We start from the raw sequence: 16,996 nt of genomic DNA on the forward strand, positions 1-16,996 counted from the left end.
GTAAAACAAAGTGAGAAGACAGAGAAATATGCAACAGATGAAGGAGCAAGGTAAAAACCCACCAGACAAAAAAAAGAAGAGTAAATAGGCAGTTTACCTGAAAAAGAATTCAGAGTAATGATAGTAAAAGTGATCCAAAATCTTTGAAATAGATTGGAAAAAATACAAGAAACATTTTAACAGGAACTAGAAGAACTAAAGAGCAAACAAACAATGATGAACAATACAATAAATGAAATTAAAAATGCTCTAGAAGGAATCAATAGCAGAATAACTGAGGCAGAAGAACAGATAAGTGACCTGGAAGATAAAAGAGTGGAAATAATTGCTGCAGAGCAGAATGAAGAAAAAAGAATGAAAAGAATTGAGGACAGTATCAGAGGCCTCTGGGACAACATTAAACAAACCAACATTTGAATGATAGGGGTCCCAGAAGAAGAAGAGAAAAAAAAAGGGACTGAGAAAATATTTGAATAGATTAGAGTTGAAAACTTCCCTAACGTGGGAAAGGAAATAGCCAAGTCCAGGAAGTACAGAAAGTCCCATACAGAATAAATCCAAGGAGAAACATGACAAGACACATATTAATCAAACTATCAAAAATTAAATACAAAGAAAAAATATTAAAAGCAGCAAGGGAAAAGCAACAAAAAAAAGACAAGGGAATACCCATAAGGTTAATGGCTGATCTTTCAGCAGAAACTCTGTAAGTCAGAGGGGAGTGGCAGGACATATTTAAAGTGATGAAAGGGAAAAACCTACAAGCAAGATTACTCTAACCAGCAAGGATCTCATTCACATTCAACAGAAACATTAAAAACTTTACTGACAAGCAAAAATTAAGAGAATTCAGCACCACCAAACCAGCTTTACAACATATGCTATAGGAACTTCTCTAGGCAGGAAACACAAGAAAAGGAAAAGACCTACAAAAACCAATGCAAAACAATTAAAGAAATGGTAATAGGAACATACATATCAATAATTACCTTAAATGTAAGGGATTAAATGTTCCAACAAAAAGACATAGACTGGCTGAATGGATACAGAAACAAGACCCATATATATGCTGTCTACAAGAGACTAATTTCAGACATAGGGACACATACAGACTAAAAGTAAAAGGATAGAAAAAGATATACCATGCAAATGGAAATCAAAAGAAAGCTGGAGTAGCAATTCACATATCAGACAAAATAGACTTTAAAATAAAGACTATTACAAGAGACAAAATAGGACACTACATAATGATAAAGGGATCAATCCAAGAAGAAGATATAACAATTGTAAATAGTTATGCAACCAACATAGGAGCACCTCAACACATAAGGCAAATGCTAACAGCCATAAAAGGGGAAATCGACAGTAACACAATAACAGTAGGGGACTTTAACATCCCACATTCACCAATGGACAGATCATCCAAAATGAAAATAAGGAAACACAAGCTTTACATGAAACATTCAACAAGATGGACTTAATTGCTATTTATAGGATATTCTATCCAAAAACAACAGAATACACTTTCTTCCCAAGTGCTCATGGAACATTCTTCAGGATAGATGATATCTTGGGCCACAAAATAAGCCTTTGTAAATTTAAGAAAATTTAAATTGTATCAAGTATCTTTTCCAACCACAACGCTGTGAGACTAGATATCAATTACAGGAAAACAATGTAAAAAATACAAATACATGGAAAGTAAACAGTACACTACTAAATAACCAAGAGATCACTGAAGAAATGAAAGAGGAAACCAAAAATACATTTAAAAAAAGGACAATAAAAACATGACGACCCCAAAGCTATGGGATGCAGCAAAAGCAGTTCTAAGAGGGAAGTTTACAGCAATACAATCCTACTTCAAGAAACAAGAAAAATTTCAAATAAATAAACCAACCTTACACCTAAAGCAATTAAAGAAAGAAGAACAAAAACAACACCAAGTATGGGGCTTCCCTGGTGGCACAGTGGTTGAGAATCTGCCTGCTAATGCAGGGAACACGGGTTCGAGCCCTGGTCTGGGAGGATCCCACATGCCACGGAGCAACAAGGCCTGTGAGCCACAACTACTGAGCCTGTGTGTCTGGAGCCTGTGCTACGCAACAAGAGAGGACGCAACAGTGAGAGGCCCGCACACCGTGATGAAGAGTGGCCCCTGCTCGCCACAACTAAAGAAAGCCCTCGCTCAGAAACAAAGACCCAACACAGCCAAAAATAAATAAATTAATTAATAAACTCCTACCCCCAACATCTTCTTTACAACAAACAAACAAAAAAAACCCCACCAAAGTTAGCAGAAGGAAAGAAATCATAAAGATCAGATCAGAAATAAATGAAAAAGAAATTAAGGAAACAATCGCAAATATCAATAAAACTAAAAGCTGGTTCTTTAGGAAGATAAACAAAATTGATAAACCATTAGCCAGACTCATCAAGACAAAAAGGGAGAAGACTCAAATCAACAGAATTAGAAATGAAAATGGAGAAGTAACAACTGACACTGAAGAAATACAAAGGATCATGAGAGATTACTGCAAGCAACTCTATGCCAATAAAATGGACAACCTGGCAGAAATGGACAAATTCTGAGAAAAGCACAACCTGCTGAGACTGAACCAGGAAGAAATAGAAAATGTAAACAGACCAATCACAAGCACTGAAATTGAAACTGTGATTAAAAATCTTCCAACAAACAAAATCTCAGGACCCGATGGCTTCACAGGCGAATTCTATCCAACTTTTAGAGAAGAGCTAACACCTATCCTTCTCAAACGCTTCCAGAATATGGCAGAGAAAGGAACACTCCCAAAAGCATTCTACAAGGTCACCATCACCCTGATACCAAAACCAGACAAAGATGTCACAAAGAAAGAAAACTACAGGCCAATATCACTGATGAACACAGATGCAAAAATTCTCAACAAAATACTAGCAAATAGAATCCAACAGCACATTAAAAGGATCATACACCATAATCAAGTGGGGTTTATCCCAGGAATCCCGGGATTCTTCAATATATGCAAATCAATCAATGTGATACACCATATTAACAAATTGAAGGAGAAAAATCGTATGATCATCTCAATAGATGCAGAAAAAGCTTCTGACAAAATTCAACACAACTTATGATAAAAACTCTCCAGAAAGTAGGCATAGACAGGAACATTCCTCAACATAATAAAGGCCATATGACAAACCCACAGCCAAACTCGTTCTCAATGGTGAAAAACTGAAACCATTTCCTCTAAGATCAGGAACAAGACAAGGTTGACCACTCTCATCACCATTATTCAGCATAGTTTTGGAAGTTTTAGCCACAGCAATCAGAGAAGAAATAGAAATAAAAGGAATACAAATCGGAAAAGAAGTGAAACTGTCACTGTTTGCAGATTATATGATACTATAAATAGAGAATCCTAAAGATTCTACCAGAAAACTACTAGAGCTAATCAATGAATTTGTTTGAGTAGCAGGATACAAAATTAATGCACAGAAATATCTTGCATTCCTATACACTAATGATGAAAAATCTGAAAGAGAAATTAAGGAAACACTCCCATTTTTCACTGCAACAAAAAGAATAAACTACCTAGGAATAAACCTACCTAAGGAGACAAAAGACCTGTAGGCACAAAACTATAAGACACTGATGAAAGAAATTAATGATATAAGCAGATGGAGAGATATACCATGCTCTTGGATTGGAAGAATCAATATTGTGAAAATGACTATACTACCCAAAGCAATCTACAGATTCAATGCAATCCCTATCAAACTACCAATAGCATTTTTCACAGAATTAGAACAAAGAAATTCACAATTTGTATGGAAACACAAAAGACCTCGAGTAGCCAAGGCAATCTTGAGAAAGAAAAATGGAGCTGGAAGAATCAGGCTCCCTGACTGCAGATTATACTACAAAGCTACAGTAATGAAGACAGTATGATACTAGAACAAAAACAGAAACATAGATCAATGGAACAGGATAGAAAGCCCAGAGATAAACCCACACACATATGGTCACCTTATCTTTGATAACGGAGGCAAGAATATACAGTGAAGAAAAGACAGCCTCTTCAATAAGTGGTGCTGGGAAAACTGGACAGCTACATGTACAAGAATGAAATTAGAACACTTCCTAACACCATACACAAAAATAAACTCAAAATGCATTAAAGACCTAAATGTAAGGCCAGATACTATAAAACTCTTAGAGGAAAATATAGGAAGAACACTCTGTGACATAAATCACAGCAAGATCCTTTTTAACCAACCTCCTAGAGAAATGGAAATAAAAATAAACAAATGGGACCTTAATTAAACTTAAAAGCTTTTGCAAAGCAAAGGAATCCATAAAGAAGACAAAAAGACAACCCTCAGAATGGGAGAAAATATTTGCAACTAAGCAACTGACAAAGGATTAATCTGCAAAATATACAAGCATTTCATACAGCTCAATATCAAAAAAACACACAACCCAAGCCAAAAGTGGGCAGAAGACCTAAATAGACATTTCTCCAAGGAAGATATACAGATTGCCAACAAACACATGAAAGGATGCTCAACATCACTAATCATTAGAGAAATGCAAATCAAAACTATGATGAGGTATCACTTCACACTGGTCAGAATGGCCATCCTCAAAAACCTACAAACAATAAATGCTGGAGAGGGTGTGGAGAATAGGGAACCCTCTTGCACTGTTGGTGGGAATGTAAATTGATACAGCCACTATGGAGAACAGTATGGAGGTTCCTTAAAAAACTAAAAATAGAACTACCATATGACTCAGCAATCCCACTACTGGGCATATACCCTGATAAAACCATAATTCAGAAAGAGTCATGTAGCACTATTTACAATAGCCAGGACATGGAAGCAACCTAAGTGTCCATCGACAGATGAATGGATAAAGAAGATGTGGCACATATATACAATGGAATATTACTGAGCCATAAAAAGACACAAAATTGAGTTATTTGTAGTGAGGTGGATGGACCTAGAGTCTGTCATACAGAGTGAAGTAAGTCAGAAAGAGAAAAAAAAATACTGTACATTAACATATACATATGGCATCTGAAAAAAAGAAAATGGTTCTGATGAACCTAGGGGCAGGACAGGAATAAAGGCGCAGACATAGAAAATGGACTTGAGGACACAAGGAGAGGGAAGGGTAAGTTGGGATGAAGTGAGAGAGTAGCACTGACATATGTACACTACCAAATGTAAAATAGATAGCTAATGGGAAGCACCTGCATCATATGGGGAGATCAGCTCAGTGTTTTGTGACCACCTAGAGGGGTGGGATAGGGAGTGTGGGAGGGAGACACAAGAGGGAGGACATATGGGTATATATGTATACATATAGCTGATTCACTTTGTTATACAGCAGAAACTAACACAACATTGTAAAGCAATATACTCCAATAAAGATGTTAAAAAAGAAAATACATACTGTAGCTCAACCATGCTTGAAAGCAGAGAGAAGGATATAACTAGGATACTGTCCTTGTCTTCAAATATATGTCTTCAAATATATGTCTTTCAGCTATAAAGAAGTAAGATCCCATATGCTAAGAGTCAAAATGATAGCTTAATGTCTTTATTATTCTAAGAATGTTCAAAGATGAGTAATGTCCAAAATAGATTCATTCAATCAACAAATCAGTACTGAGCACCTAGTATGTGCCAAGAATTATTTAGGTCCTGGGAAAATAGTGGTAAAGAAAATGAAACATCTACAGTGCACTGTAGTTGGAGGAGACTGACAAGTAGTGTATTTTTAAAAAATTTTTTTTAAATTTACTTAGTCCTCTGTGATAGGGCTAAGTACCATGAAGAAAATAGAGCAAGGTTAGAGAGATAGAGGGTACTGAGATGGTCCCGGATGGAGTGCTCTTTTATACAGAGACAAGGAAAAGCCTCTCAGAGAAGCTAACTTTGAGAAAATGAAATACTGAAACATGTGGACATCTGGACAAAAGATACTCAAGGATCAGCAAATAGAAAAGTCAAAGAAAAAAAGGGTAGAGTATGATGCTATTTGGGTAGTAAGAGATCAAATAAGAAATGCCTCTTTGGCTTTTACTCTGAGAGAAACAGGTACAAATTGGAGAGATTTATTCTGAGGAATGACCTAATCTGAAGTCACAATTTTAAGACTCCCTCTGGTTGCTGTATCATGAAGAGATTACAGAGAGCAACTAATAGAAGCAGGGCAAGCAATGTATCAGTCTGGGTCAAATGAGGAGACAGAAAGCACATAGTAATTTGAACAGTGTAAGCTTAATATTAATAATTATTACCTCTGAATCAGTAATAGAAAAGTAAATATAAGTGAAGTAAAGAGAACACTAAATGATAAGCGTTGCAGGAGATCTAAGCAAGGACAAACATGGAAGGGTGGCTTCCTCCTTTCAAATGCACATCAGACCTTATAGAGGAAGGTGTGGTTGCAGCCCACTGGACAGCCAAGAAGTTCACTGGGTTGCCAGTGCCAAGACTGATTCCCAAGCACCTGGCAAGCAGAAAAAAGTCCTCTGGGGAACAAATAAGACAAGACTGATGGGCAGGTGTGCAGAGGGAGTTGCGAAGCTGTTGTGGGTGCAAGGCCAGGAACACACAGTGTCCGTATTGGAAGGGCAGCAGGAAAGTGGTCAACACGAGGAAGAGCTTTTGGAAACATGGCTGACCAGATATGCCCACACTCCCACACCAGTGACAGAGCATGTGACAGAAGTTAGTAAAAATGGAAATACACTATATGGGAATCAGGAAAAGAAGACCTGCCTCCTACAATATCCCTCCAGCATCCTCTACTGACAGAGTTTAACATCATGTTTTCTATAAAGGAGAAATGCTTAAAGAGTCTAGACTATTATCACAGATTAGGACTGAAGAATGGATTTGTATCTGAGATATAGGAAATGTATTATAACAGTTTCAAGCAGTTAGAGGGAATTGAAATAATTTTAGAAAAGAGGCTATTGGCTTGGACCATTGTGGTAAAAATACCAGTGACATTGGAGAGTTTAATTATGTATATTTGTATAGAGTCAAAAGATTTGCTGATGTAGGATGCAATACAAAAATAAGGAGAAAAGTCTTTTTGATCTGATCAACTTGAATGAGTTTATTTTATAGTACAGGGACAGGTTTGGGGGGACACGTATGGACACGTCGGATGTGAGATGCTTAATAGACAAACAGATCAAGATGTTGAATGCAGAGTTGTATAGAAGTCAGTATTTGAATTTGATATGAAAAATATGCATGCCATCAAAAATAGATATTAAAGGCAAAAGTTGGAATGACATAGCAAAAGGCCATGTATAACTAAAAAAGAGAATAGACACCAGAACTAAGCCTGGGAAACTCAAATTTTAGAAGGTGAGCTGATGAGTTGTTAAGACTTGAGAGAAATGTTGCAAGATTGTATGGCGGCATTAGGAATGAACTGTCTTGAATTTAAGATGGAATAAAAAGTCATCATGGTACAGTGTTGTTTTTAGCAACATTCAGCTGTCACACTACAGGTGTAGAAACAGCTTCTGATGTAAAATTAATATTAATCAGACAAAATGGTAATCTTTGCATATTAAGTAAACTGATGTCAGAGACTGTAAATTATAACCATGCCTACAAAAGCGTGGGTAGCATTGCCTAATTAAAGTGTCTTTCTTCTTTAGTATCACTATTTCTTTGCACTAATCATTGCAGAATAAAATGTCTTACATTCCTCATTTTTCCACTGCTATCTGTTACTCTATATATCTCCTTTCATTGAAGGTATAATTACTGCTGAAAATTTCAAAAGCATGAAAAAACAGTATTTGTAGAAGTAAATATATGCTTAAATGAGATCAGTTATGATTTATCAACAGTGGGAAAAGATTTAAGAATACTGCTATAATTGCTGACACTTGGAAATAGTGCTGGTATTCTCCACTTGCCACCTCCACACCTCACTCCGCCCACATCATCATATAACATTCTCTTCCCCATACTCAGGAGGCTGTCTTCTATATGTATCTATATGTATCTCTTGGTTCCCTTGCCCTTATTAATACAATAAAATTTGGAACTAGTTATTATTTTAAAATGATGGTCTGTTATTAATTATAAATAAACTTCTGGGTTAGAACAACAGTGCTAGCTAAGAAACTATAATTGATGTGGCATTTAAAATCTACAAGTTGGAACTAGATATTGAACATCTAGTAAGCACAGTAGACAAGGATAGGTATTTTCAAATATGATTAAGGTATAGTTTTCTGCCAATGAATAATACAAAATACAGTGGTTGAAATGCCTTTGCAAGTCTTAAAATAAAATACAAAGTAAAGCATGACACATTTTATAATCAAGAATTTAAAATTGTGAAATAGACAAATACTGTATGATATCACTTATACGTGGAATCTAAAAAATAATAAAAACGAGTGTATATGCAAAACAGAAACAGACTAAGAAAACAAAACCAGTGGTTATCAAAGGAGAGAGGGAAGGGAGGAGAGGCAAATTATGCGTATGGGATTAAGAGATACAAACTACTATAAAATAGATTAGCAACAAGGATTTATTGTATAGCACAGAGAATTATAGCCATTATCTTGTAATAATTTTTAATGGAGTATAATCTGTAAAAATACTGAATCACTATGGAGTACACCTGAAACTAATATATTACAAATCAAGTATATTTCAATAACTAAATAAATAAATAAAATCAGTGGAAAATGAAAAAATAAGCTCAGAGAAAACACTTAGCAATTATATATTATAAGGTCAATTTGGACAGTATGGAGATGGTGGAATTACATTAGTTTATTAAAAAATCCAGACAATTTCAGTAGTTAAAGACAGGTAAACAGTTTTGAGGAAGAGGAACCACCCTTAGCAAAGGCATAAATCATGTAAATGATATATTATTTACTGACTAGTGCTTATTCTAAATCAATTTAAGCTTGAGTTTGAAGGACTGTATTGGAATAAAAGTTGACTCAATGTAAGCTAGAGGCAAAGGGATGCATTTAAAGAAAAGTGCAGAAAGTTAATTTAGGGCTAGATCTTAAAGGACCACACAGAGAAACTTTATTTTTGTGTTTTTTAGCACAGGATAGACTTGCTATAAATAAGAGAAAGGAAGGTGAAAAGAAATTGTTGAAAAGATTTTGAAACACTTCATGAAATAGATATTAAGGCCTGGTCCCTGAAACAAAACAATCAAAATGGACATGAAAGGAACAGTTCAGAATCAAAATAGATTGATTTATCTCTGAGTATAAGAGATGAGAGAGAAAAATAGAAGGTTTTCCTAAATTTCTAGTTGATATAACTCAAGAATAATAATGCCTTCTACAGCTCCCCTATGAACAATTCCTATAATTTTTAGGTTATTTCTCAGAATTTTAACTAATTAAATATTTCTGGTTTTCTTTTCCTATTTTTATTTCTCTTCCACTATAAGGCAGCAAGCTCCATGAAAGAATGGGCCTTTTTTATTTGGATCACTGCTGTACTCCCAGCATTTAACCCAGTGTTTGGCACATAGAATTCACTTAAATATATGTATATTTGGGGCTTCCTTGGTGGCGCAGTGGTTGAGAGTCCGCCTGCCTATGCAGGGGACACGGGTTCGTGCCCTGGTCCGGGAAGATCCCACATGCCGCAGAGCAGCTGGGCCTGTGAGCCATGGCCGCTGAGCCTGCACGTCCGGAGCCTGTGCTCCGCAACGGGAGAGGCCACAACAGTGAGAGGCCCGCGTACCGCAAAAAAACAAACTATATATATATATATATATATATATATATATATATTTGTTGAATAAAATAAAACTGAATATAGTTCTGAGAAGACTTTTGTGGACAACCATAGGTGTTTAGTATTTGATATACAGAATTTAAGATATTGTTGGATCACTCATACAAAGATGTGTCTATATATTCCTATATATTGTATTTATTGATTATTCAACAAAATATTATTTACCATGTACTATATGCCAGACACTATTCTAGACACTGGAGATACACAGTGAAAATCATTTCTGTCTTCATGAAAATTACATTCCAATGGTTCTATATTCTAAATTTATTGTTTTATCTTTTTCTATTCTTTCATTTTCAGTAGCATACAAAATACGTTTTAATTTACTCCAAACTTTTAAAGTCCATAACTTTCTTCAACTGCTAGTCCCTTTATTTGTCCCCCTTTTTCGAAAACTCAAAGGCATTTCTTACTTGTTCTCTGTAAGGATTATCTATTGCTTCCTAACTAGCCATACCACAACTTAGTGACATAGAACAACAGTTGTTTTTATCTAAATCTGCAGTCAGCTGTGCATTTCTGCTAATCGTGCTTGAGCTCATTCATGCTTCACTGGTAAGCTAATAGATCTGCTAGCTTATCCAGAACAGCCTTATCTGCATAAGATAGTTGAGTAATAAGCCAAAGTGTGCCAGGTCTCTTGAGGTCTATTCTCAGAATCGTCAGTATCAATCTCGCAATGTTCTACTGGTCAAAGCAAGCCCAGATTTGAAGGGTTGGGAAAATATTCCACTTCTTTATGGAAAGATCTGCAAAATCACATTTCAAACAAGTATGGCTACAAGGAGGAGAACAATGCAACATTTTTCAAAGAATCTACCATATCTTTGCATACTACAGAGAGTAAGACGGATTCCACATCATACAGCATGGGTTAAGAAATGTGTTCCATTGGGGAAAAGGAAAACTTACAAGACTAAGTTCAGAAAAAGAACGGAAGGCAACTCTTTATCATGCCCGCCTCATTCCACAAAGTCATGCTGGGACCTGGATCAGTCAGCTTGTCATAGAGGGTGAATCTGTGTTTCACTGGATGGACTTTGCCCTTTGCTATTTTATCTTTTGACAGGCAACCTTAAGAAAGCTGCCTTGTCAGTGGAGAAACAGGTAGATAACTCTAGGGGCATTGGATTTGAATTTCAGTTGCTTGTGTAATTCTAGTTGGGGTTCATAGGATGATAAAATGTTCTTGTTGGGGGAAGAAAACTGTCATTCTTTTGGTGTAGCAGGCAACCTTCAAGGAACATATAATATTATTTTGGGAAATCCTACTCCTTCTATCACACTCCTTCCATTCTTTCTTGGCTAGACTCATATTAATTGTTCATGCCAATTTTATGCTCAGTCATCAGTGAATTTCCTATGGTTATGACTAAATCCTGTGGTTAATTCTCAGTCCTCATCTTAAGTGAACTATAAGCATCATCTAATTTAACAGATCAATTATTTCTCCATTTAAACAAAAGTAACTTTATTCATATTCCAAGTCACGGCTTTCTCCTGATTTTCTTCCTTACTAACTCATTGCACTTTCTAATTTTGATATTTCAAATTCAAATTCTGTAAACACTGAAGAGACCTGGGGGTTCTCATCCAATCCCTGGATAGTTTATTTACTCTCTACTCCAACTCTCTTTATACTCATTGAATTTCAAGGCTTTAAATAACATCTATACTCTGACATCTCCCACATTCATATCTCTTTCTAGTCCTGACTTTGATCCAGAATTAAATATTAAACTGACTTTTTGACAACTCTACTTGAATATAAAGTAGGCATCTCAAACTTAAATCTCCCAAGCAAACTCCAGATATTCCCCCAAATGTGTTTTCTCTTCCATCCTAGTAAATGGCAACTCCACTTATTCCAGTTGCCTGGAGCAAAAAAACTTGATCAAACTTGATCGCATACTAAGCACATCAGCAAATTCGATTTGTTCAACCTTCAAAATACACTTTGAAACCATTATATTTAACCTTTTCCCATCAACAAGATGGGCCAGGCCATCTTCATCATTTGTCTGAATTATTGCCATCAACTTTTAACTCATCTCCCAGCTCTTGTCTTTTGTCTCCCTATATTCTGTTTCGCACACAGCAAGAATATAATTCAGACCATGTCACTCACTCTTCTGCTCAAAATGACATCCTATTCACTCATCACTCAGAAAAAGTCAACATTCTTATAATTTAACTCTACCCAATATAATCTTCTCACTCCCAAATTAACTTCTGCAGGCATCTACTCCTCTCCACCTTACTCACTGTATTTCAGTTACATTAGCCTCACTGGTATTTTTATAAGCAGGAATATTCCAAACATGTCTCTACTTCAGGGACTTTATGAGCCTTATTCCCTCTGTCAGAAATGTATCCACATACCTACTCCCCAACCTTCAAACTTTGTACTTTGCTCAGCAAACTTCTATCTTCACTAGAAATCCTCCTTCCCAATTCCAGTACTCCCTGTCCTTTTACAATGCTTAATTTTTCTTCACAGCTCTTATCTTCATAAATAGTACATATATTTTAAAAAATTTGCTTGTTTTTTGGTCATTTTTTAGACTGTAAGCTCAGTGTGGACAGGGATTTTAGACTACAGCTGACCCTTGAACAACACAGATTTGAACTGCATGTGTCCACTTATATGTGGATTTTTTTCAATAAATACATACTACACAATCAAAGGTTGGATGAATCCATGGATGCAGAACCACAGATACCAAGGGCCTATTGTAAACTTATACTTGGATTTTCAGCTGCACAAAGGGTCAGCACTCCTAACGTCTGAGTTGTTCGAGGATCAACTGTATTCTGTTTACTGTGAAATCCCGCAGTACCTGCTGTATTGTAGATGATGAAATATTTTTTTAAGGATTGTATGTGAAGAACAACTTGAGAACTTGTTGGAAAAATATATTACACTCCTTTCCAAGAAAAGGATTCCTCTACATTTTGTCTTTCATGGATTTGTTTATTTTGGCACCATATACTCCTTAGCTTACTCCAGCTTACTCCACTTTAACACCAAACTCTCACAGTTTCAGCCTTGTATTCCAACTAGTTATTAAATATTTCTACCTAATTATACTGCCTGTAACTCAAACTTTGGGTGTATAACTGGATTCTTCACCTCCTATTTCAAGGAGCTATGGTACCTATTTTTAAGTTAATGTCATCACCATTCTTAAATTTAAAAATATTTACCCTCATCTTATTGTATTATTTATTTGACTTTTCTCCCACATTACGCTGAAAGTTTCATAAGAACAATATCTATTTCCTTTTGGCATGCTTCAGAATTCTTAGCACATTGACTTAAAAAGAGAAGACAATATTTATGAAACACAATATTATAGATAAATTATGAATACCTACTGTAGATAGTATATCTGGTTTTGTATATCCATCATGACAGAAACTAAAGTAACAAAATATTATAAAGGGAGCCAATAAATATACAAATATATAATAGAGATAGGAAGAGATTAAAAGATTCCAAATTCCTAGTTTAGTGAAGTCCTGGTAACCTCTCTATTCTCCCCCTTTTAATTCTATATTACTATGAAATCTGGCCACAAATGCCAATACAATGTCTTATATGTCTTGACTGAACAATTGGGATGACTGCTTTTACTCAGACTAGAATCAGTTCTAAAGCCTGAAACTGATAGTGGCAGAGCAACCTCTTTCAAACTTTCCTTCCCTCAGTCCACAGTAATAGTCAACAAAACAATTGCAATTCTGGTAGCATAAAAGATCAGGCCAGGAAGAACATACGAGCCATCAAGAAGTCAGCTCAAGAACAGCATAGCTAGAGGTAGATATTTTCCCTGAATACTTAGAATAGAGCTAACCTAGACTTCTACCCCATAAGGTGTCCTTATGGAGAGATGGATATCAAAGCATAGATATATCTAAACCTGACTTTGCTTTCCAGTCTCTCATTGAAGAAAGCAAGAATGCCAAAATTTGGCCCCATGTGGATACCAACTATCTTCTTCTTTCAAAATATTGGGAGCTTCACTGAGTAGTACTGACCACAATTGTTTTATTTCACATAGCTTGCATAGTCAGTCAACCCATATCTAGTTACCTCCCCTTCAGGAGTAGAATGAGGCTAGAGTGGAGGGACCAGTGAGCTTCTATTAATATGCATTATCAAATAGAGTTGGTTTCATCTTAAATTTACTGAGTATAAACTATATTTTCATTACTTTCTTCACATGCATTATTTTATTTATTATTGAATATTATAAATCTACAAAATAGCTATTATCATTATACTTAATAGTTATTTTTCCCTAGTAAATGCCATAGCCAGTGCTCCAGCTCATGTCTGACAGCCTTTACAACTTTAGCTCTTTACCACTACCACATATGTTAGAAGGAGTATTTGAAAAAATGTCAATTATTTATTCAGTCAACAGATATAATTATTCAAGGTATTTCAACTGGTATGCCAGATCTACATATAGAATGTTCTTCATGACCTCTGAAAGTCTATAATATATTAAAGAAGATATGTGATTCTTTTTTATTTTAATGACTGCTTTCCTCTAACACATTTAAATATTTGAAAACAATTTGTTCTCCTGAGCAGTTTACTATTCCTTTCCCCAATCTACAAATCTGATTACCCAATGGATTTAGTTGGCAAGTTCTGTTTTTCACAGATGGCATAGCTTCTTTCAAATTATCAAAAACTCTTATTTGAGTAGTTCAAATAAGTGAGGTAATAGTTTAATGTGCAGAGTTGAATTTGGAGCTTAAAAGAAAATATATGTGTAAATGTGTATAAATTTATGTCACTAAATAATTTAATACGGTCTCATAAATTCAATGTTAAAGTATATGTTGAAGACATTCAAATCTTAATTATTAACGCTTCCCACTACCTAGATTCTAATAATATTTCTAGATGCTCACGTTGGAGTCGATGTCCTAGGATACTCAATTTCAGCAGGTCTAAAACTGATTATTTTGCCTTCTAAGCACACTTCACATAACTTTTCTATTTTTGCCATACTTTTCCTTGACATCTAAAATCAAAACATGTGGGAGACTGGCCAGGATGGCAGAGTAGAAAGATCCTGAGCTCACCTCCTCTCATGAGCACAACAAAATCACAGCTGTTTGCAGAACAACCTTTGAAGAAAAAGACAGAAACCTACCAGAAAAGATCCTCTACAATTAAGACGTAAAGAAGGAACCATGACACAGGTAGGAGGGATGTACTCACAATATAATCAAGCCCCATACCCTGGGGTGGGCAACCCATAAATGGAGAATAATTATTTTGCAGAGGTTCTCCCACATGAGTTAGAGTTCTGAGACCTGAGTCAGGCCCCCAGCCCAGGGGTCCTGCGATGGGAAGACAAGCTCCCAGAGCACTTGGCTTTGAAGCCAGGGGGCTTAATTTCTGGAGTCCCAAAGGACTGAGGGAAATAGAAAGTTCACTCTTAAACGGGGCACACAAAATCTCACATGCTCCAGGACCCAGGGTAAAAGCAGTAGGAGCCTAGGCCAGACCTATCTGCTAGCTTTGGAGAATCTCCCAGGGAGGTTGGGGGCAGTTGCAGCTCACCCTAGGGACATATATACTGATGACAGCCATTCTTGGGCGTTCTTTCTACTGTGTGGACACTGGTGCAGGCAGATGCCATTGTGAAATCCAATAGCTCATTAGCGCCAAGACCTGGTCCTACCTAAGAGCTTGTAGACACGAGTGCTGAGATGCCTCAGGCCAAGCAACCAACTGGGTGGGTACACAAGCCCCACCCATTAGGAGATGGGCTGCCTAAAGATTTCCTGAGCTCACAACCACCTCTAGACATGCCTCTAGAAACTGTACTGCCCACCAGAGGACCTGGACCCATGTCCACACACCAGTGGGCAGGAATTTTCCCTGCCCTCCAGGAATCCCACTCTAGCCTCTGGACCAGCCTCACCTACCAGAAGGCAGACACTGGGTGCAAGAAAACCACAATCTCACAGCCTGTGGGCCCAGCCTACACACAGCAGGCCAGACACTGCCCTGGGATCAGTTGGGCCATGGTCCTGCTCACTAGTAGGCCAACACAATCTTTGGGAGGCCCTGAAACTCCTTACCTGATTGTGTCAGAGACTGGCCCCACCCACTAGTGATCTGACACCTGCTCTGGAATTCCTGAGCCCTGAAGCCAGACTCTAGGAACCAGCTCTGCCTGCCAGTAGTCTGGCTAACCCCAAGACCTGGCTTCACCACCAATGGGCAGGCAACAGCCCCAGTCTTCCAGATCCTGTCTCCACCCATCAGTGAGCCAGAACTAGCCCTGGACACCCCTAGATATCTGCAGTCAGCTGCCTCATGACCAGGCTCTGCTGGTAGCCTCTGCACAGGCAGGACCTGGCAACCAATGGGCTAAGGGTCAACCAAGCCTACCAGACTGCCACACTGTCATCCTACCACAACAGAAGGAAGCAGGCAGCCCTCACAGGGGAAATCCCTAGGACATGTAGCTTGGGTGACAAGAGGGGAGCAAAAAGAACACAAATAACAAATGTTGGTGAGGATGTGGAAAAAAGGGAACTCTCATACACTGTTGATGGAATGTAAATCGGTACAGCCACTGTCGAAAACTTTATGGAGGTTTCTCAAGAAACTAAAAATAGAATTACCATACAACCCAGCAATTCTACTACTGGTATATACCTGAAAAGCAACAAAAACGCTAATTTGAAAAGATACATGCACCCCAATGTTCAAAGCAGCATTATTTACAATTTCCAAGATATGGAAGGAGATGTGATACACACACACACAGACACACACACACACACACACACACACACTCACACACTGGAATACTACTCAGCCATGAAAAAGAAATTTTACCCATTTGCAACAACCTGGATGGACTTGCAACAACAAATTATGCTAAGTGAAATAAGCCAGACAAAGACAAATACTGTATGATATCACTTACATGTGGATTCTAAAAAATACAACCAACCATTGACTAACAAAAAACAAACAGCCTCATAGATATAGAGAACAAACTAGTGGCTACCACTGCAGAGAGGGAAGGGAAAAGAGGATATATAGGGGCAGGGGACTAAAAGCTACAAACAGTTATGTATACAATAAGCTACAAGGATGTATCATACAACACAGGGAATAAAG

The sequence above is a fragment of the Lagenorhynchus albirostris genome, chromosome 5 (genome assembly GCF_949774975.1).
Source record: "Lagenorhynchus albirostris chromosome 5, mLagAlb1.1, whole genome shotgun sequence".
NCBI classification, from domain to species: Eukaryota; Metazoa; Chordata; class Mammalia; order Artiodactyla; family Delphinidae; genus Lagenorhynchus; species Lagenorhynchus albirostris.